We start from the raw sequence: 23454 nt of genomic DNA, 5'->3' as shown, positions 1-23454 counted from the left end.
TTGTCTAACGTTATGGCAATAGTTTACTTCCTTGTTACACATTTTATAGTAGCTGTATAATTTTCATAATGATGTCATTTTAATCTGACAAAAGTGCGGGGGATGAAATTGTGTTTCAACAAAAGTGGGGGGGATGAAACGTACGCATCCCCCGCGGGTGATACGCCCCTGATCACACGTGTTCAGCTGAGGCTTGTGCACTGAAACTCCTCCATATTCCTTGAATAAGTTAATGATATAATGCAATGTAGAGGGTGAAATATCCAAATCCCTTCCTTTATTTCTTTGAGGAACATTTGTTTTTCAACATTTCAATAATTTTCTCACGCATTTGTTGACAAACTGGAAATCCTCGGCCCATCTTTGCTCCTCAAAGACTAGGCCTTTCCTGGATATCGATTTTGTACCAAATCATGAATACAATCACCCAGGGGCGCAGATAGGATTTTTGAACTGGGGGGGACTGAGCTGTCAGCAAATGATTCAATTTTGTGTATATATGTCTGTGTGTATATATATATATATATATATATATATATATATATATATATATATACACACACACTACCATTCAAAAGTTTGGGGTCACTTTGAAATGTCCTTATTTTTGAAAGAAAAGCACTGTTCTTTTCAATGAAGATCACTTTAAACTAATCAGAAATACACTCTATACATTGCTAATGTGGTAAATGACTATTCTAGCTGCAAATATCTGGTTTTTGGTGCAATATCTCCATAGGTGTATAGAGGCCCATTTCCAGCAACTCTCACTCCAGTGTTCTAATGGTACAATGTGTTTGCTCATTGCCTCAGAAGGCTAATGGATGATTAGAAAACCCTTGTACAATCATGTTAGCACAGCTGAAAACAGTTGAGCTCTTTAGAGAAGCTATAAAACTGACCTTCCTTTGAGCAGATTGAGTTTCTGGAGCATCACATTTGTGGGGTCGATTAAATGCTCAAAATGGCCAGAAAAATGTCTTGACTATATTTTCTATTCATTTTACAACTTATGGTGGTAAATAAAAGTGTGACTTTTCATGGAAAACACAAAATTGTCTGGGTGATCCCAAACTTTTGAACGGTAGTGTGTATACCGGTACATGTTATTTCACCTCCCTCACTGCCATCACCAGGAACTACCTGCAGGCCAGGGCATGATAACATTTTAACATAGCCTATGGAAATCCAAAGTTTACACATTATCATCACGCACAGAAATTGCAAAACTAGTTTTAAAACCGCTAAATTCCAACTGTTAAACATAGCGAGAGGCTGGGCTACGTGTGTGTGTGTAAAGTGTAAACCAGTGCATCCTGACTTTCTAACTATGCCTGTGTGTTGCGTGAGCGGCAGTCAGTCAACAACTCTTCACAAAGTTTCCTTAAAACGTAAAACGTTTGCCGGAAAGTCCGTGTTTTCTGCAAACTTGTAAAAGTGTGGTGAGTCAGGGTAGCCGAGCGGTCTAAGGCGCTGTGTTCAAGTTGCAGTCTCCTCTGGAGGCGTGGATTCGAATCCCACTTCTGACATTTGCTGCAGCGGGTTGTTGATGGGCCGCGTGGCGTGAAAATGGAGGCTTTGGCTGGTGTGCCTTTGCAAAAGAAAAAAAAGTTGCTCAAAGCAATTTTTTGTCGCACTTGAATTTCGGCGCCTCCAGTAGTCATGGCCGAGTGGTGAAGGCGACGGACTTGAAATCCGTTGGGGTTTCCCCGCGCAGGTTCGAATCCTGCTGGCTACGTGCGGTGTGAAATTTGGGGCCTGTAGAGTGTTGCCCGGCTGGCGGCGGACGGGTTTTGCCAGGGCCCCTGTGCTCTCGGCCTGAAACGGGGCGGCGGTCTTCCTTTGATCAGTGAATATAGGCATTTGAGCAGTGACCCCAGTGCGTGGCCGGCTCAAGACCTGGGCATGGTCAACGATGCGTCTCGCTTTGGTGTCTGGCCGAGCGGACTAGGAGCAGCGTCCGGCTAGCGGTGTCCAGTGAAGAAGCGTTCTTCTATCTTGATCCTGAGGTCTGTTGAGTCCTGCTTACTAATGTTCGGGATGGTGTACTGATAGCACGCTGAAATCCAGTTTTGCATCTTAAGGTACTGAAACGGATGCCTTGAGGTTTCCCTACGCGATATAGCATGCTTACGAGTAAGTCTGAGATTCCGTTTGCCGTACGATGGGTGAAAACTGGTCATTGCAGTCCATTCAGGGGTTTCATTTTACAACCCTGCCTTTGTTTAGCAGCGCTGCCCACAGACGGTTGTACGTCCAGTGAATCAACGAGGCTAGGCCGTAGACTCGTTCACGTCCAACCTGAGGATTTTGCCTCCCTGAAGCGTATGCGTTTTGAAACGAAGTGCACCAAAGCGTCTCCTGATAATTCATCCACGCTGTCCCGAGGCCCCGTGTGCAGTCGTGGCCACCTGCTTAAAGCGATGTCCTCGACGTCCGCTCGACGTCTCCCACGCTGCTTTGAGTGTGCTGCCGACGCCATCTGAAATCGGGTTTGTTGAAAGGCAGCCGGAGCCTTGTTCTGTGGCGGCTTTTACCCGAGCTTGTCTGGCAAAAGACGGAGCGGGTCCAAGTCCAGGAATCTGCCCGAAACGGAAAGGGCTCCTCTCCCGGACAGGTCGAGTCAAAGCACGGCCGTAAAACGTTTGCCGGAAAGTCCGTGTTTTCTGCAAACTTGTAAAAGCACTGCCCAGAGTATTGCAATAGTGAGCCAAGCGCATGGCCCACGCGTGAGAGCAGCATGAGACCTCAGCATGTTCCACGCCGGATTCGCGCTCGGCGATTGGTTTCAAATGATTATAATTTCATTTTCAGTCAGACTTCAGTTGAGCATTTTAGACGGATTTATTTTTGAAGATGTAATTTTCACATTTTCATAACAGGCTTATTAAATATACAGCAACAATGTTCCAACAAATATTTTAATGAGTCTGAGTTTTGACTTTGACAGAATTACTCATCCCATCCCCTCATTATCTCTAGCTGCTTTATCCTTCTACAGGGTCGCCGGCAAGCTGGAGCCTATCCCAGCTGACTACGGGCGAAAGGCGGGGTACACCCTGGACAAGTCGCCAGGTCATCACAGGGCTGACACATAGACATAGACAACCATTCACACTCACACCTACGGTCAATTTAGAGTCACCAGTTAACCTAACCTGCATGTCTTTGGACTGTGGGGGAAACCGGAGCACCCGGAGGAAACCCACGCGGACACGGGGAGAACATGCAAACTTCACACAGAAGGGCCCTCGCCGGCCCCGGGGCTCGAACCCAGGACCTTCTTGCTGTGAGGCGACAGCGCTATCCACTACACCACCGTGCCGCCCCACAGAATTACTCGCTCTGTCAAAGTCCAAAGAGCATTGCATCATATAAAATAAATAAACACACACATAAATGTGGGTGAGGTGGCCGAGAGGTTAAGGCGATGGACTGCTAATCTATTGTGCTCTGCATGCGTGGGTTCGAGTCCCACCCTCATCGCATGTCTGTTCTTTTGGTTAGCACGGTCGCCTCACAGCAAGAAGGTTCCGGGTTGAACCCAGCTGCCGGCGAGGGCCTTTCTGTGTGGAGTTTTCATGTTCTGTCTGTGTGGGTTTCCTCCGGGTGCTCCGGTTTCCCCCACAATCCAAAGACATGCAGTTGGGTTGACGTGGGGCGGCCTTGGGCTGAGGTGCCCTTGAGCAAGGTGCTGCTCACTGGGTGTGTGCGCATGTGTTCACTGCTTCAGATGGGTTAAATGCAGAGGACTAATTTCACTGTGCTTGAAGTGTGCATATGACAAATAAAGGTTTAAAAATAAATATTAACATAGAGTATATAAAATGCAATTTTAACAAACAAAGGTTTAGGAAAAATGTAAACACCTGTAACTTAATTCATGACACCTTTTCTCGTTATCTGTGCAAAGATCTGTACTATTAATTCAGATTTATTCCCTTTGCAGACTTTTTAATTCAAATCAATGTCTTGAAGTGTCAGATAGAAACACATCCTGGCTGATCGCTTCATCAGGGGGAAATGGGGGAACTGTAGCCTGGGCCCGCCCATCCTAAGCATGACGCAACACGAGGGCCTGTTCCGAGCTTAGTCTGGCCAGGCAGGCTATCTACAGCATTTCCAAGCTCCCAAAAAATCGGGAACCAATCAACTTTGAGCATCTCCAACGGCCCTGGGTAGAGGCGTGTTCAAGGCAGTGACGTAGTAGAACTGCGACCGGAAGCCATAGATTGTTTGCAGAATCTATGCTGGAAGCGCTTCATTCACATCACGAACATGGAGCAGCGGCAAGCCTTTAACACAGCGGTAGATGCTGTATTGAAAGCATTCAACGGGAAGTTCTCATTGAAAACAGAGCAAAGAGCAGCCCTGGAGGTATTTATTGAAAGGAAGGACGTTTTTGCCTTGCTCCCGACCGGCTTCGGTAAGAGTTTAATCGACCAGTTAGCCCTGTCGCGTCGCATACGTCAGAGGAAAGAGTGATGTGATTGGTTTAAGCTTCGTCACAGCCTTTTCTGGCTTCGATCAGTAGCAAACTGAGGCATTTCAGGGAGGCGGGTCAACCACGGGCTCTGGGAAACGGTTTGGCTTAATAGCTTGGCCAGACCAAATGCTCGCAGAGCTTTGAAGTCGCGTTAGCCAGGCTAGGGGAACTGTCCTTAGACTGCTCACACACACAAAATACATTATGATTTAATGCTGTGACAAAACACAGACAGACAATAATCAGCAATTATTGGTCGGTAGTGATGGCCGTCTGAAGCCGAGGCTCCGAAGCGCGTGTCGAGTATAAGGGGGTGTGGCAGATGAAGCCCCGCCTCGAGGCATGGATCGTTCAGAAGAAAACCACGTGAGGGAACCACGTGAGGCTGGGGAGGGAATTTCGAAGAAAAGGAATCACCTCAATCCAAACACAGTGAAAAAAAATCTGTTCCTCAACAATAATCAATAAAGGTTCCCCTAAAAGTTACTCTGTGCACTGCACGGCTGCAGTAGCACTCACAGTCCCATCACACAAGCACTGGACACAAAGCTTACTCCGTTTATGTACACCTTTTTATTGTGCAGACAAAATTATACTGATCATTAATCCATAGAAAGACACAAAGTGTGTGTGTGTGTGTGTGTGTGTGTGTAAGAGAGAGACAGAGGGTCAACATCAAATAACATATGGGCAAATAAGTAAAACAAACAAGCAAATAAAATCTGATGACATAAGTTATTTTAAAATGGAACATTGTGCAAATTACTGTACATGCAAAGAATAATGTAAAGTGGCAGAACATTGACGCGAGGTAGAAATTAAACATGCTGTACATTTCTCTTAGCAGTAGGTCGCAAGTGAAGTCTGCTGAATGAGAGTCTGAGTAATGAACTTTTTAGTGAATCACAACCGAGGCCTTGTTTATCATGGGTCATGTGGTTTTCTGCTCAACGATACAAAGCCTCAAAGCGGGGCTTCATCTGCTCCCTTATTCTTGATATGCGCTTCGAAGTCTCATTTGGCCATCACGATCTTTAAACAGTGATATCAATGAAAACTATGGTCAGGCAAGGCAAGACTAAAATGGCCATTATGAGTCTTGAAAGTATTTGTGTGTGTGTGTGTTTTGAATATATTATGAAGCCATTGACAACAATAACAAAAATCTACGAAATCATTGTACTTAGCAACCAAAAAGTGTGATCCTGAGTGTGAACATAGATCTGGAGCAGGAGACAGAGCCAAGACACCTCATCTCATTATTTCTAGCCGCTTTATCCTGTTCTACAGGGTCGCAGGCAAGCTGGAGCCTATCCCAGCTGACTACGGGCGAAAGACGGGGTACACCCTGGACAAGTCGCCAGGTTATCACAGGGCTGACACATAGACACAGACAACCATTCACACTCACACCTACGGTCAATTTAGAGTTATCAGTTAACCTAACCTGCATGTCGTTGGACTGTGGGGGAAACCGGAGCACCTGGAGGAAACCCATGCGGACACAGGGAGAACATGCAAACTCCGCACAGAAAGGCCCTTGCCAGCTACGGGGCTCAAACACAGACCTTCTTGCTGTGAGGCGACAGCGTTAACCACTACACCACCGTGCCGCCCCAAGCCAAGACACACTGAATATAGATTTTATTGACTGATCTAACGCCCAATTTATTTATTTTAACTCATTATATCATTGATATTATATCATCTGGAATTATGTAACTTTGACAAGTGATCAGCCTTCAGTATAACATAACTGTGTGAAAGTTTTTGTACAGTGCAGTTGGATTTCCTGTCACTGTGGGCTGCAGAGCGGCGGCACGGTGGTGTAGTGTACATCGCCTCACAGCAAGAAGGTCCTGGGTTCGAACCCCGGGTCCGGCGAGGGCCTTTCTGTGTGGAGTTTGCATGTTCTCCCCGTGTCTGGGTGCTCCGGTTTCCCCCACAGTCCAAAGACATGCAGGTTAGGTTAACTGGTGGCTCTAAATTGACCGTAGGTGTGAATGTGAGTGTGAATGGTTGTCTGTGTCTATGTGTCAGCCCTGTGATGACCTGGCGACTTGTCCAGGGTGTACCCCGCCTTTCGCCCGTAGTCAGCTGGGATAGGCTCCAGCTTGCCTGCGACCCTGTAGAAGGATAAAGCGGCTAGAGAGATGTGATGTGGGCTGCAGAGCACAGTAGTATAGTGCAGAGTCTGATACAGCAGCAGAGGAGATGAGCAGATCCACTTGGTTATTCTTTTCATCAACTTCAGCAGAGAGACGTGGTGGGATTGAGTCACTTTTATATCCACTTTGTGATATATAAAGAACGAAGTCAGGTTTAGATTTTGGATATTGTCTGTACCAGTGCAGGTAGTTTCCTTTACCACTTGCTTCGTAGTTGCAGGACAGAGTAACATCACTGTCTTCATCTATAATTGTATGAGTAAAAAGTGGCTTGATTGAAGCTGCCATGGAGTCACCTGTCATAAAGAAGAGAACATGCACATACATTCTGATTTTTCTTCCCACCACACAGATGAATAAATCACTAATTCAATGCTTAATATTTCTGCAATAACGAAAAGTCAAAGTTAACTCACCGAGTGAAAGCCACAGACACATGAATATAACAGTGAACATGATGAATGGTCTCAGCTGAGTGAAAGTATTCTTTCTGTACTATGACATATTCACATCATAAAGGTTCATGAAACTCCAGCCCACAGCACCACATGACAGTGTCACCATTGTTACTGACAGATTGTTGATTCTTACTGAAGCTCTTACTGGCTTTACATTCAGCCTCACATGGGGAACCTGTTGTAGGTATCATGCCGCCATCTTGTGTCAGAACTACAATTCCCAGGCAACTTCCGCGTGACCTACATCACGCGTGGGTGGGATCATCTACGTCAGTCCGCCATGCGCGCATAAGTCCAAGCGGAAGCTCCACCATTTTGTCTCTCGCGTCCGGTTTCCGAGGAGTCTGGACGCATAAAGAAATGCTCTCAAACCCGAACACTTCTTTCTTGCAAGATTCACCATCCAGCGCGTTCTGTGCCTAACCACTGGCCAAGGTAAAAGTCCAGAATAGCGCGATCTTTAAACTCAACCTGAGTTACAACCGGTTTATGCGTATTAGAAGTGACGTCACGACTGCAGCCCAGGCAGTTAAAAGTTATGAAGCGATTGAATCCTTTTTAACTCACAAGCGCTGTGCATCTTATTCTGATCAGAGACTTTTCCTCACGAACGCTGAAGTTCGGACCAAGAGTCCTCTGCTTTCCACGGGAACCACCCAAGTGCTCTGCCGGACCCAAGAAGACTCTGCACTTTCTACACGGGCGGCTCACGTGCTTCATGAACAGCGAAGCTCTGCAACGGTGAATAGTTCTTCATATCTTGCTAAAGGCAGGATTAAGTAAGATTTTGGCATTTGGGCATAATTAAGATAGTCTTAGGAATTTGCTTTTATTTGAAATAGTGTGAATTTAAACCCAGGTTGATCTGTTACACTGTTAAACACGCAGCGTGTTGATTTATTTTGGTTCTATGTTCTCTCAATTGTTTGATAGGCTGTGCATGCTCCTTCTCTCTCTCTTATTCTGACTAACACTAATTTCCTTATCATACATTTTGACCTTATCAAGGTTTCAGTGAGTTTGGTAATGTTATGTGTGGAATCTTTTTGTTACTGAGAAAACACGTGCTCAACAGGCCTGACCAGGCCTGATACACTTTAGATAGCTTCCCTTTGTCTTTAGCTACCTCGTGCTCAGTAGGCCTCACCAGGCCTAACAAACACACTTTAGCTAGGCCATAGGGCCTTTCACAAATACACTAGCAACACAAGGCTAATCTAGGCCTCCACCATGTGTAGTTAGCTACACAAGGCTAAACACATGGTCAAGTCCTTCACACACACACAAGCACACGTTAGCAACAGAGCTAATCCTTTGTTCTATTTAGATAACATTCCTTTGTTTTAGCTAGCAACAAGCTAGGCCATACACACACACACACACACACACACACACACCTCACTACTTGTATATATTGATTTATTATTTTTATCTTTGTATAATAAATTCATTTATTAAACAAACTGTGTTTATTTGTGTGAACAATATCTGAAGTCCCCAATCTCTCAAAGAATTCAAAAAGGTGCATATAAGTTATGTAATATGGTAAGTGATCATAATAATTTGGAAATATACCATAATTTAGCTGTTTGGTAATTTATTATTAAGCACCAGGATTAATGGTATGATTCACTAAATGATTCACTAAATTATTCATTGAACGATTCACTATATGATTCACTAAATGATTCATTGAACAATTCACTATATGATTCACTAAATGATTCATTGAACGATTCACTGAATGATTCACTTCAAATGAGACTGATTCTATGGTATGATTCAATTCAAAGGAGTCAAAGTAAACGATTCAATGGGATTGATTCATTTTAATTATTAACCTTCAAATTTAATGAGACTGATTTAATGAGATTGATCACTTAATTTCAATAATTAACTGATTGCACCCACACTGTCTTCAACTCCGACTGTCAGCAGAATTCATATAATTATGAAAACTCAATCATTCTGGTCTGTAAAAATATATCGTAATTGAATAAATAAATCATTAAATTTTTAAATTTCATGTTGCATTTGTTTTAAAAGTGGTTTTGCTGCATTAGGGACTTTAGCCTTATCAGAAATTGCTGTGAATAAGTCATGATAAATAATTTAGTATAAAAGCTATTATTACTAGTAATAATGAAGCCTGAGGTGAGGAACAAACCAGCTGCTGCTCTTGGTAATATTATGAAAGATGCCACCAAGCCATTAGCTTATAATCAAAGGCTTGAATTTAGCTTTTCCCTGCTATTAAAAAACACAACCTAGTTACTGTTATTACATTACTGCACCGACGGTTAATGGAAAAATAGTGAATTAAAGATTATTAAACTCACCTGGCACTGATGCTGCATGAAAAACTCACGAGTCTCTCGACAATCCGGTTTTCCAGTTGCACTCAGTACAGACAGTGTTGTATTGCTCCGCTTATTTTAACAGGCCATTGTTAGGGAAATAGTCTTCTTCCGCCGGTGGAAGAAGTCCCTTCTTGTTTACTGCAAAATGTGTATATTTTGGATAGAATTCAAAATATGACTTATCTGCAATGTATTCCCATTCTTCAATGTTGCCTTAAAGACACTGCAAACAGTTGTTTTTTTCTGTAGCTCCCATCCCCCATTCCCGCCTTATTTTTCCTCTCCTTTTTTCCAACTGATGACTTACAAACCCAAGTTCAATCAGATCTGACAAATTCCCAAATAGTCAACAAAATGAATAAGTTTTAATTTCCCGCCTTTTTTCCTCTCCTTTTTTTCAACTGATGACATACAAACCCAAGTTCAATCAACACATACAAATCTGCAAAATTCTCAAATAGTCAACACAATGGATAGCAATAAGTTTTACTTTCTAAAACTCATAAAGTTGAGTTCAAAATCCAAAAATTATCAGGGCTCTTTGTGTTAAAGAGAGGTAGTAAGTGGACATAACTAAATGAGGCTGCAATTTTTTACAGTGTACGGTTATTCCGCAGTGCCAAATACATTACTGTTTCTGAAATGTGATCAGGAAATTTTACTGGATCACAGCAGATATATACTGGGGCATGTAACCCAGTAAAATGGGTCTGGCAACGCCGATGGACAACTCATAAATTCAAGCAACAGGTTAAATGCAAGCTTGACCCTTCCTGTGCGGTGAGCTCTTTGGGATGGTGCTTCTGACTTTTGTTTCCAGATTGTAGGAACTGCTCCGCGTACCAGACATCAATCAAATCCTTCTATGTGAATCTGCCTCACAAATTTATCTTTTGCAAAATGTATGGAGCAGACACCAAACTGTCCAGTCAGCTTGAAGTTACCTCTCTTTGTTGGTACAAATCAAACCCATTCATTCTGCAAGTGTCCTTCTGATTTTGGGCTACAATGGATCAAAGTTCTGCTTTTTTTCATCAGCTACACTTGAACGACACACCTTTTAAGTGTGTCACAGTTGAGTGTGTCACAGGGCCAAAACCCAGGATTGAACCAGGGACCTTTAGATCTTCAGTCTAACGCTCTCCCTACTGAGCTATTTCAGCAAGATCATGCCACCATCTGAGCCAATATAAACATGAGTAGTTGCTAAATCCAATCGGTAAGGTCACATGGTGTTCCTTTTGAACCAAAATCTAATGAAATATAAAGTGTTTAAAATAATAGATAGTATCATCTGGAAGCATGACATATGTAATGTGGTAATTAATTAATGAAACTCTTTTATGTTGTTGGCAATTTTATTCCAAGCATGTTTTTAATTAAATGAACAAATGTTCATATGAAAGAATGAGCAAATAATAAGCTAAATAATGAGGTAAATGTGTTCTCTGTGCTCGCTCATTTCACTGTTACCCCCCAATCATGCAGTCTTGATTATTTCAACTGTTATCCACAGTGTCAAGTGGATAACGATCTCCCTTATAAGTGCACACATGCACACACAGAGAGAGAGAGAGAGGTTTTGATCTGTGTGTAGTGTATAAAATAGATTGTGAAATAAAAAACTGAATAAAGAATAGGGAGATTTTGATTATATAATCAAAATCTTTGTCTCTCTCTCTCTCTCACACACACACACACACACACATTTGATGTGCAGGAGAGATGGCATGAGGTCATTGCAGTGCAGTTCGAGCACAAAGCTGCACACTGGTGTTGGCTCTACTCTCCCGTTTGCTGCCCTGTGTTTGGTCTGTCTGGGGTCCTGGGGGCGGTGATGTGACCCATCGGTGGTTGCTGTGTCTGTATCGGGCCCCTGCCTGCTTCGCTGGTGGCTGGTGGGATGGTGGGGTTTTTGCACTATCTTTTACTGTTCTTTTGTATTGTGATCATTGTGTAGGTGTTGTGTAGGTTTTGTCATTGATCTTTTCTTTCTATTGTCCCTGTTGTTCTAATTTTTGTATCCCCTTGTTTCTTATGCGGTCTGTCATTCCTGTGGGAATTTTTTTTTAAACTTTTTTGTATGTCACATAGTTCTGTGTGTGTTCCATATGTTTTTTTTTTTAAGTTTTGGTGTCTCCAGTATTGTTCTGCGGTGTAGAAAATGGTAATAGAAAAAAATGATAGAAATCACTGATACTGTATAAATCACATAATGATTTAATTTGCACTTTTGAAAATCTACCTATTCATTTGGTTCATTGCACATCTTGTGTTCATTGTTTGTGCACTGTTGTCTTTGTTTTGTTTTGTTGTACTGTATAGCTTTTGTGTTGGTATAAAAAAACAGATTGTGTAAAAAAAAACTGAAAAAAGGATATAAACCCCAAATATCCAAACTCACTTTTAACAGAAGTCATCAAGGAATCACTGAACATTTTTGTGAAACAGTATTTTTCATTGAAAAACTGTCATTAAACATAAGAAGTACATTAAAAGGATGACTTAAAATCCAACAATCAAGACAATGATGGAATCAGTTTTCATGCTCTCATTATGTTAAAGAAGAGTATTGCTTATGGATCCTCTCAGAAATGAAAGTTCGTATGAACAGAACTGGTAACTGGTGCCAATGTTCGGCTGTTACCAATGTTGCTGAAAGATTTTCTCTCATTGTTTAGTCTTTGTTTGCAGAAATATTTTTACAAGCCTTGAGACATATTGAAGCATTTAAGAATAATTCACAAATAAACAGTTTATTATAAAAAGAGGAAACACTGAAAGTAGATTGCACACAAGCATGACAATTTTCTCATTTTTAAGTAAATATATAAAAGGTATAAGATTATGTGTAATAGTTGTACTGTGTATCCAGCAGGCTAATATATATCAGAAATTCTCAATATTGACTTCATTTCACTAAAACACACCTCACTGTGTAAAATCACTGTGGATTACAAAAAGCTAACACACAAAAATTATTGTAAAATTCAGACTCTGCAGGATCTTGACTTTAGAAAGTGGGATGTATATGAACTTATTGAAAACTTGTTTAGTGCTTTTAGCAAGGATATAGCAACTCACAGCAACTCTTTACAACCATGGTGAGCAGAAAAGGAGCTCAGCAATCAACAGCAGAAGACCACACTGGGTTCCACTCCTGCAGCCAAGAGCAGGAATCTTCAAATCAAGAACAAGTTCCGATTACACTGGCAGGTGAGTGTATATTTTTATTGACCTCTCAAACCATCCATTTATTTATTTTTAACTGATTATATCATTGATATTATATCATCTGGAATTGTGTAACCTTAGCAGTTGATCAGCCTTCAGAATAATATAACTGTGTGAAAGTTTTTGTACAGTGCAGTTGGATTTCCTGTCACTGTGGGCTGCAGAGCACAGTAGTATAGTGCAGAGTCTGATACAGCAGCAGAGGAGATGAGCAGATCCACTTTTTTATTCTTTTCATCAACTTCAGCGGAGAGATGTGGTGGGATTGAGTCACTTTTATGTCCACTTTGGGATATAAAAAGAAGGAACTCCAGTTTAGATTTTGTCTGTACCAGTGCAGGTAGTTTCCTGTATCACTTGATTTGTAGCTGCAGGACAGAATAACATCACTGCCTTCATCTATAACTGTATGTGTGAAAAGTGGCTTTATTGAAGCTGCCATGGAGTCACCTGTCATGGAGAAGAGAACATGCACATTCTCATTTTTCTTCCCACCACACAGAAGAATAAATCACTAATTCAACACTTAATATTTCTGCAGTGACAAAAAAAAGTCAAAGTTAACTCACCGAGTGAAAGCCACAGACACATGAATATAACAGTGAACATGATGAATGGTCTCAGCTGAGTGAAAGTATTCTTTCTGTACTATGATATGTTCACATCATAAAGGTTCATGAAGCTCCAGCCCACAGCACCACATGACAGTGTCACCATTGTTACTGACAGATTGTTGATTCTTACTGAAGCATCCTGGCTTTACATTCAACCTCACATGGGGAACCTGTCTTCAACTCCAACTGTCAGCAGAATTCATATAATTATGAAAAATCAGTTTTTCTAATCTGCAAAAATATAATCTAATCAATACATTATAAAATGTTTAAATTCCCTGTTATATTTGTTTTATAAGTGGTTTTGCTGCATTAGGAGATTTAGCCTGATTTGAAATTGCTGTAAATAAGTATAAATCATGACAAATAATTTAGTATGACAAGTTATTATTATTATTATTATTATGTGATTGATCTATTGACTTTGTAATAATGAAGCCTGTTATTTCATTGAGGTGAAACAATAAACCAGCTGCTGCTCTTTGTAATATTATGAAAGATGCCACCAAGCCATTAGGCCTTAAGAGGTGTGATGCATTTTGTGTGTGAAGTTTGCTGGATCGAGTGAAGGTTGCACAGAGAGAGAGAAAGAAACTGGGTGTTTTATTTATTTGTGTTTCTTATTTCCTCCTTCAATCCTCATTGGGGCCTTTGACAGACCTGAAGGGAGAAAGATTCCGTCTCAGGTTCTGATCTAAAAATATTGGGACCTGAGAGAAGTGGTGCTTGTGAGTTCTTGCTGCTGAGGAAGGAGAAGTTTCTTCAAAACATGTTACACTTAAGTCTCTATCATCAAGCCTTTGACACCAACAAAAATACTTCAATTAAAGCTCTAAAGGATTCTTATAATGCTGTAAATATTTGTAAGTTCCTGGTTACATAGCACTAGGAAACTCGGGACAAGAACTCCATGAGATGTACATGGAAAAAGCATGAGGTTGAGAAAATTACAAGTTAAAAAAGAAAAGAAGACAGAGTCATCTATATCCCTCACCCTATATACCAACTATATACCAAGTTTCAAGATATTATTTGTCACATTTTTCAAATTCTGCTGCAGGAAACCAACCCTACCTCTTTATACTGACCTCAGCAGCCCATGGCATAAGCTCACCAGACCTTTGGTCCAGGTGAGCTAAAAATTAAAATTTCTCACATTTCTTAGTATCAAAAGGCACATATACATTACTTAATCAACACATAAAGAAAAGAAAGCACAACTTTATTCATCACACACTTGTGAAATTTCCTCTCTGCATTTAACCCACACACGCATACCTAGAGCAGTGGGCAGCCATGCTAACAGTGCCCGGGGAGCAGTTGGGAGTTAGGTGCCTCGCTCAAGGCCATCCCATATTAACCCTTTGGTGACTGCCCCAAAATCGCCTGTTTTCAACTACATTAGATAAAAACATCATAACTCACCATTGACTTATCCAAATCATATAAGTAACCCATCATTTTAAAGCTAAATGATTGAACATAATCAAGTTATTCTCAAAGGTGTAATATTATTCAAGTAATATGGAGGAATGATTTTCAAGGGGTCAGTCACCAAAGGGTTAACCTAATCGCATGTCTTTGAACTGTGGGGGAAACCAGAGCACCCAGACACAGGGAGAGCATGCAAACTCCATACAGAAAGGCCCCCTCTGGCAGCAAACCTAGAACCTTCTTGCTGTGAGGCAACCATGCTAACCATTTACACCACCATGCCACCCAAAATTATACCTACTCAGTTAGCTTTTTTTTTTCTTGCCATGACCCGGATTTGAACCGGGGTTGCTGCGGCCACAATGCAGAGTACTAACCACTATACGATCATGGCAAACTACTCAGAGATAGGTACATGCCAACTTTCAAGACCATACCACTCATAGTTTTCATGTTCTGCTCTGGAACCAAAACCTCAGACTTAGTCTGAAATTGTTTCCATGGAAACATGAAAAATTTAAATTTCTCAAATTTCTTTGTATGAAAAGGCACATCTCTATCACCTTGTTAATATGTATACCAAGTTTCAAATCTGTATCATGAATAGTTTTGGATATATGCTCCAGAAACAAACATTGCTCTTAGAAACTAAGTCAAAATCTATTTTTTATGTAAAAATTTGAAAAATACTTGAGAAAGTAGCCAGAATGTACAGTCCATTGACACACTGCATTATTTAAAATGTGTGTCCTTTTTTTGTGAGGCAAATAGTAATTATGATTATAAAATACATTCATTGAAAGATGTGTAAAGTACTTTTATATAACAATAAATTGCTTAACAATTGTTGTAATATTAATTATAATTGTTAATTAATACTTAATTAACAATTATAATTATTATTACAACAATTGCTAAGCAATTTATTGTTATATAAAAGTACTTTACACATCTTTCAATGAATTTATTTTATAATCATGATTTATTTCTTTAATATACATGTATTTATCAAAAGTGAGGTGATGTTGGGTGCGGGAGGTTTTTGCATGACCCAATAAAAATAACTTCAAAAAAGTAATATATGAGTAAAAGTTCACCAAATGCAACATCAGGAAAGTAGAAATTTTGCAAACACTTTCACAGTCATAACCCCAGTGCAGGGGCTTCAAGGTTCTGCTGTGGCCCCAAGCTTCAGCAGCTGTGAAAGAGTTAAGGCTCCATAGCTCAGTGGTGAGAGCACTGATCTAGTAAACCAGGGGTTGTGAGTTCAATTCTCACTGGGGCCTGCAAGGAATGCTTTGAAGGTGGAAGGATGATCTAGGTAAAAGAGGGGATATTGTGAACACTGACACCAGAAAGTGCTGCTCATGATTTCCCATCACCTGAAGACTGCTTTCTGCTGGTCAGAAGGGCCTCATGTAGACAGTTTGAAGATCAGTGAGACTGCTGAGGATCTGAAGTTGTCTTTGGTGTGTAATTTCTGCAAAGCACTTTGCCCTCAAGTCTCCATCAATGCCCATTGTCAGGTGGTATTTGGCTACTTTGCAAAATTTACCAAGTCTTGTTTTTGGTAATAATATACAAGTTCAGATATGAATTCATAAATCTGGGCTTGTTGTAATGTTTGTAGGCTGCTGTTTCATAGTTAATTATGCAGGGGAATTTTGCGCATAAAAAGAGCCCTGAAACCACATATAGGAAATTGGTATAAAAGTATTACATCATTAATATGCAATTATTGTATCCATAATAGGTGTTATTTGTGGCACACAACCTTTTTACTCAAGTCAAAAGCAGGGTTCATACATTAGATACCCATTTAACCCTAAAAGGACCTAAACTACTGAGTGGGATCAGTTGGAACCTCAGAGGTGGTGTGCTGCTCAGTCAATTCAACTGACATAACTTTCTGCTTTTCGGAGTTTGTTACTCTATAGATTCTTTATCTAAATGTATGTTTGTTTCAAGATTGATGAAAAAAGTGTTTAACAAGGTGACTGATTTTCTGTTGGGGTCCCATAACTGTGAGATTTGTTGCAAAAATATTTCAGCAAGTTAGTCGCTTCTTTGTGTGTCTATCTTTGCCTATCTGTACATTTGCATGCTTGTCTCAGATGTCTGCCATAATTAAGAATATAACACTTTCTTACAAATTGTAGATAACTAGTGAACCTGTTAGTTATAGAGGTACTGAAATGTCTGATGTCTGATGCTTATCTGTCCATGCACTCTCCATACAGAACAACAGACAGTCCAGCAGATACAGAGGAAACTGACATTGTCTAGTTGTGAAAGTGACATTGTTTACTTTTGAAAATAGTCCAGTGGCTGTTCTGGTCATAATATGTGTTACCAATAACTGCTTTTATCTCAGTGTTTTGTGTTTGAATCCTTAGGCAAAGTGTTACTTCTTGATGTAGTTTGGACATTAAAAAAAATAAAAAATAAAATAAAAACAGGGAGCAGCTTAGTAATAAATGTCTCACAGAAATTTCTAAAATGAGAGATTGTGAGCTGAGTTCTGGAATGTACACTGTAAAAAAAAATCCGTTGTTTTTACCGAAAAATACTGGCAGCTGTGGTTGCCAGAATAATCCTGTTAAAAATACAGTGAAATGTAAACAACATTACAGAATAACTTGTACATTTCATTGGGATTCCATGTACAATTAATGATAACTAAATGTAAATTTTACAGGTATTCAATGTACAATAATCAATACATAACTGTTAATTTTACGGATATTCATTGTACAATAAACAATGATTGTATTAACATTTCACCGGGATTCAGTGTATGATGGTTACAAGCAATGATCTACTAGACAGATATTTTATTTGATTTAGAGTTTTACGAAATGTGCCGGAGAGCCTCTACTGACATTTTTTTTATTTTTTTAACAGGGCAATGATGTAATTTTAACTATCACATTCTGTTTTAGTATTACAGTTTGTCTGTGTTTAAACTACAACAATTTGTAAATTCTACAAAAAAATATGATCAATTCAACATATTCTTACTGTTAAATTAACAGTGCTATTTGGTTAGGAGTTTTACAGTATATTGATGTAAATTACACACTGCTTCATTGTTTTTGTATTTACAGCTTTTTTATGTCATGATTTTACATAAATTCACTGTTAATTCTACGGACATTTTTTACAGTGTAGATAAGCTATAAATATTCTCAAGTTCTGTAGCAATAGTGTAAAATATTTCTGGCTTTTTTAAGTTCTCTATGTACTTAAATGTCTCATTTTAAACTTAACTTGATAATATCATGTAAATATATGATTTCTATTCATATAAAGTTAGTAAATGGGTAATTTAAAAAAAATACAGATGTTATAATGGACTTAAGTGATACGGATATATGGTTGGGTTTTTTTTTACGTTTTTACATGCGATATTTAGCGTTTCCTTTTTTTGGTGAAAATGGTGATTGCTGACATTACAACAAGTAAAAATAATTTGTTTGGGATGTAAATAAAGGGTTAATACTGAGAAACCAGACTTGGCAAATTTTGCAAAGTAGGTTACATATGCTCCCTGACTATAAAGTTTCTTCAAAACATGTTGCACTCAAGTATCTATCAGTGAGCCTTTGACATCTCATCTCATTATCTGTAGCCGCTTTATCCTTCTACAGGGTCGCAGGCAAGCTGGAGCCTATCCCAGCTGACTACGGGCGAAAGGCGGGGTACACCCTGGACAAGTCGCCAGGTCATCACAGGGCTGACACATAGACAACCATGCACACTCACACCTATGGTCACCAGTTAACCTAACCTGCATGTCTTTGGACTGTGGGGGAAACCGGAGCACCCGGAGGAAACCCACATGGACAACATGCAAACTCCGCACAGAAAGGCCCTCGCCGGCCCACGGGGCTAGAACCTGGACCTTCTTATTGTGAGGCGACAGCATTAACCACTACACCACCATGCCGCCCCTAGCCTTTGACATCTTAAACAAAAGACTTCAATTAAAACTCTAAAGGATTCTTATCATGCTGCAAATATTTGTAAGTTCCTGGTTACACAGTTCCAACTTTTAGCTCTAGGAAACTCAGGACAAGAACTCCATGAGATGTACACGGAAAAAGCATGAGGTTAAGAAAATTACAAGTTAAAAACGACAAGAAGACAGTCATCTATATCCCCCACCCTATATGCCAACTATATACCAAGTTTCAAGATATTATTTGTCACATTTTTCAAGTTCTGCTGCAGGAAACCAACCCTACCTCTTTACACTGACCTCAGCAGCCCATGGCATAAACCCACCGGAGCTTTGGTCCAGGTGAGCTAAAAATGTTAATTTCTCACATTTCTTAGAATCAAACGGCACGAATACATTATCTTGTTAACATACATTCCAAGTTTCAAATCTGTATCATGAATAGTTTGGGATTTATGCTCCGGAAATGAACATTGTTCTTAGGAACTAATTGAAAATCAATTTTTTATGTAAAAATTTGAAAATTAATTTTTTCCAAAAATCCAAAATAGCAAAACGCAGCAGTTCACAAGTTGCTTGATACTTATACAAATTTTCATGAAAATATCTTCAGTAGTTTTAAAGATATGGCCTGGAAATGAAAACATGACCAGATGAAACCCGTTTCTATATCCCCCACCAAACTTCGTTTGGGCGGAGGATTAAAAAAAAGAACCAAAAATACTGTGGATGGTAAAAGAGAGCAAAAGGACTTGCTTGAGGATTCTTGAAGACGTTTCACCTCTCATCCGAAAGGCTTCTAAGACAGAAGAAGTATTCAGATGAGAGGTGAAACATCTTCAAGAATCATCAAGCAAGTCCAGTTGCTCTCTTTTACCACCCACAGTTTACTATGACCTGGATGACTGAGAATCTTCACAGACATGCAACCAAAAATACTGTTTGGATTTTTTTTTGGTTGGAGTTCTCATCACCTGAAAACCATTGGCTGCTGCTGAGGATGACCCCACATGAAGAGCTTGAAGATCAGGAGGTCACTCATGGTGCTTATGGTTCGTCTCTTGAGGGCTTGGCCTGTCCAGTGTTTTTGTTAGCTCAGATGAGAAAGTAGCCAGAATGTACAGTCCACAGCCCATTCTACGATTGGCCCACCACATAATTTAAAATGTGTGTCTTTTTTTGTGAGGCAAATAGTAAACAGAAGCTAACTGCAGCTAAGAACTAAAGTTGTGAGTGACGTGACGCCAATTTCTGTGGGCTGTTTTGAGGATCGGTGCAGGGGCTTCAAGATTCTGCTGTGGCCCCAAGCTTCAGCAGCTGTGAACGAATTAAGGCTCCATAGCTCAGTGGTGAGAGCACTGGTCTTGTAAACCAGGGGTTGTGAGTTCAATTCTCACTGGGGCCTGTAAGGGATACTTCTAAGGTAAAAAGATGATCCAGACAAAAGAGGGGATATTGAGAACACTGACACCAGAAAGTGCTCCTCATGATTTCTCACCACCTGAAGACCACTTTCTGCTGGTGAGAATGGCCCCATATGGACAGTCTAAAGATCAGTGAGATTACTCTGAATGAGATTGAGGACCTGAGGGTGTCCTTGGTGTGCAATTTCTGCAAAATACTTTGCACTCAAGTCACCATCAATGCACAGATGATAACGTCAACAAAAAAAGACTTCAAATTAAGACTAATATATAGATTGAGGCACTGCCTAAAAGTGGAGCTCCCATCTGGTTTGTAGAAGTTTCTTATATCATAGCCTGCCTCTTTTGTTTTATTTCTTTACCGTTATAGTTACTATACTGTTTCCTTATGTTGCACAAAACGTCAGGCGACAACAGTGACAAGTTACTCACTACTATACTGTCCCGACTACTACTCTACTTCACTAGTTGTTGGGTTTCCTGTGGTGGCAGGCATGCACACACAGGACCGAAACCATCAGAAAACAACTCGATGGGTTTCTTTATGTCTCCACACTCTATGCCTATGGGGCTCCGCTCACATGGGCCGAAGGAGCTCCACTAATATGAAGATTTAAATTTTAATTACAGATTGGAGTGTGGTTCAGTTAAAGGTTAAACTGATTTCCGTGGTGAGTAAATACCGATAGAGCTAGTGTTGGTGTGGGGATGTTCTAAAGCAGCCTGCAAAGCATGTCATTTAGAATGACGAATCCACACGACTTGCTGCTCTCTAACAGTTCCAATACAGCCAGTCAGCCGTCTGTCACAGAACACGACACATCTGGAGTTTGTCATTTTCATCTTTGGCACTGTGTCCATCTTAGAAACTCACTGCGCTCGTGAGATAATCTGCTCTCTGACGTCATTTCTGTGGATTGAGCGGGACAGAAACCACCCCTCCCCCACCCAGGTTTTTCCTCTGCTCTACACCAAAATCATAGGTGACATGCTTTCTTATTTTGAATGCAGAATGGCAAATTTCACCGAAAAGTAAGCAAAATATATAAAGTTTTCAAGGTCTTTGGTTGAAATGTTTCCCCTCATGGGCCAAGTTGCAACAGGAGCCAAACCGTGCAGGCGATATTAAAGCTAAGCTAACAGAGCATGCGCAGTGCGCAGGCAGCCTTTTGCCACCACTTTACCATCAGCTGACCTGTTGCTAGTGTATTGCTGTTTTCTTTCTTTGTCCATACTGTTTGAATTGATCAGTATAACTGGTTTCATAAGCCATGCTCAGCATTAAATCACTGTTTGCCATCACTTCATTCTCATGCATTTAACTGTGCTATGGGGAGAGCGGGGAAAGGCCGAGCAGCATTTTTTGGATACCAAATGTTTGTCATCAGGGTTGCCACCCATCCCATAAAATACAGAATCGTCCTTTATTTGGCAATTAAATCTTGTGTCCCGTATTGAACCGATACGAGACGCGATTTGTTCCATATTTTCATAAATGTCCAATACACATGTCTGTCTCACACATATCAAAACTAAATCTAACAATAATGAACAAAATAAAACAGGAAATACTCCGTTGCGGGATCTACCCAGGACACAAACCCCTCCACTCTGCGTAAACGCTTACAAAAATACAGACGTGAGTGGGAAGAGGCACATCCTTGGCTGGACAGCGTGAGTGGAGACGACTACACAGCAAACTGTAAAGTCTGTCGGCGAGTGTTTTCAGTGGCAGACGGTGGGCTGTCTGACATTAGACAGCATTCGTCGGGAGAGCAACACTGCAGATATGTAAGAACACAGAAGACACAAGCGTCAGTGTCACAGTTCTTTATACCCCAATCATCTCCTGAGAGTGATACGGTATGGGACATTATGTTATGATTGTCGTTTGTTTGATTGATTGTTTGTTTGAATTAATGATCATTCATCCGTCCGAATGGATGTGTTAAAAAGGATGACAGAGTTGATCCACAAATCAAGCTCTCACTAAATCTCAGCACCTCACTCACTCACACACAGGACCCCTGTCTTCCACACTCACCCCGCCCCCTCGCTTTCTCATCCAACCACGTACTTGCCCGTACTATACACATTCACTGACAATCAGAAAACACACAACATTATTATTATTATTATTATTATTATTATTATCATCACACAGCATTCACAGTATAATAGTAACAAATAAATAAATAAATAAATAAATACATTTCCTCGATTAAAAATTTTATTTTATTAGTGTGGTTTACTTTAACTGTTTGGATGACATGACTTCATTTCAAGTCATAAGACAGACAGCAGACAAATACCGTTCAATTTAATCTGTTGACTGTTTAACCTCCTAGGGCTTAGCGGTCACATGCGTGGACAGCACTTTTTAGAAATTTGGAACAAGAATCCACATATGTGGACATACTTTTTCTCTAAAAGTACATCTTATCAAAAGATGATGCTTAGTTTTTATTCTAATCAGGTTCGAATAAGCCCAAATAGCAAAGAGAAATAAAAAATACATGTAAAAAACAGCTTGGGCCTTAGGAGGTTAAATCTGGTCTACTCCACAGACAAGAGAAACACAACAGTTCCTGATGAACTCAGGACTGTTGAGGGAAGGAGTAATGTTTTGCACTTTCTTGTTTTCTGCATTCTTGAATAAGCAGATATACGTTTGTTGTGTTTTTGTTGTTTTTTGTTCTCTTTTTTCCTCTCTAAGGAAAAATGTCCCCAAGGTTCACAAAGAGAGTCCCTACACCAAGAACAGTTATGCACTTACATTTACAGTGATATTAAGTTCTCAATATCTCATCTCATTATCTCTAGCCGCTTTATCCTGTTCTACAGGGTCGCAGGCAAGCTGGAGCCTATCCCAGCTGACTACAGACGAAAGGCGGGGTACACCCTGGACAAGTCGCCAGGTCATCACAGGGCTGACACATAGACACAGACAACCATTCACACTCACACCTACAGTACGGTTAATTTAGAGTCACCAGTTAACCTAACCTGCATGTCTTTGGACTGTGGGGGAAACCGGAGCACCCGGAGGAAACCCACACGGACACGGGGAGAACATGCAAACTCCGCACAGAAAGGCCCTCGCCGGCCACGGGGCTCGAACCCGGACCTTCTTGCTGTGAGGCGACAGCGCTAACCACTACACCACCGTGCCGCCCAGTTCTCAATATATTTAGATTATATTTTAAAAGTTCATTGTTGCCTACTTGTACATTATACATTTTTACAGCATTGGCAATAAAGCATTTCAAGCCTTAAGTATGAGTAATTGCTTCTTGATCACCCCTTTACTAAAAA

At 40.5% G+C, this 23454-nt stretch overlaps 6 non-coding genes across 6 annotated transcripts; 5 read left to right on the top strand and 1 right to left on the bottom strand.

Annotated features, from left to right (window-relative positions):
* Positions 1-1446: 1446 nt before the first annotated feature.
* Positions 1447-1529, top strand: trnal-caa (transfer RNA leucine (anticodon CAA)). Its single transcript has one exon. It is a non-coding gene; the product is annotated as a tRNA-Leu (tRNA).
* A 127-nt stretch (positions 1530-1656) lies between these two features.
* trnas-uga (transfer RNA serine (anticodon UGA)) lies at positions 1657-1738 on the top strand. The gene has a single exon. It is a non-coding gene; the product is annotated as a tRNA-Ser (tRNA).
* A 1666-nt stretch (positions 1739-3404) lies between these two features.
* On the top strand, positions 3405-3486 carry trnas-gcu (transfer RNA serine (anticodon GCU)). The gene has a single exon. It is a non-coding gene; the product is annotated as a tRNA-Ser (tRNA).
* Positions 3487-10562: 7076 nt separating this feature from the next.
* On the bottom strand, positions 10563-10635 carry trnaf-gaa (transfer RNA phenylalanine (anticodon GAA)). The gene has a single exon. It is a non-coding gene; the product is annotated as a tRNA-Phe (tRNA).
* Positions 10636-15967: 5332 nt separating this feature from the next.
* Positions 15968-16040, top strand: trnat-agu (transfer RNA threonine (anticodon AGU)). Its single transcript has one exon. It is a non-coding gene; the product is annotated as a tRNA-Thr (tRNA).
* Positions 16041-20047: 4007 nt separating this feature from the next.
* trnat-ugu (transfer RNA threonine (anticodon UGU)) lies at positions 20048-20120 on the top strand. Its single transcript has one exon. It is a non-coding gene; the product is annotated as a tRNA-Thr (tRNA).
* The last annotated feature ends 3334 nt before the right edge of the window (positions 20121-23454 follow it).

The sequence above is a fragment of the Neoarius graeffei genome, chromosome 1 (genome assembly GCF_027579695.1).
Source record: "Neoarius graeffei isolate fNeoGra1 chromosome 1, fNeoGra1.pri, whole genome shotgun sequence".
In the NCBI taxonomy this organism is placed as follows: domain Eukaryota; kingdom Metazoa; phylum Chordata; class Actinopteri; order Siluriformes; family Ariidae; genus Neoarius; species Neoarius graeffei.
Note: the sequence above shows the minus strand (reverse complement) of the source record. Positions and strands in the feature narration are given on the sequence as shown.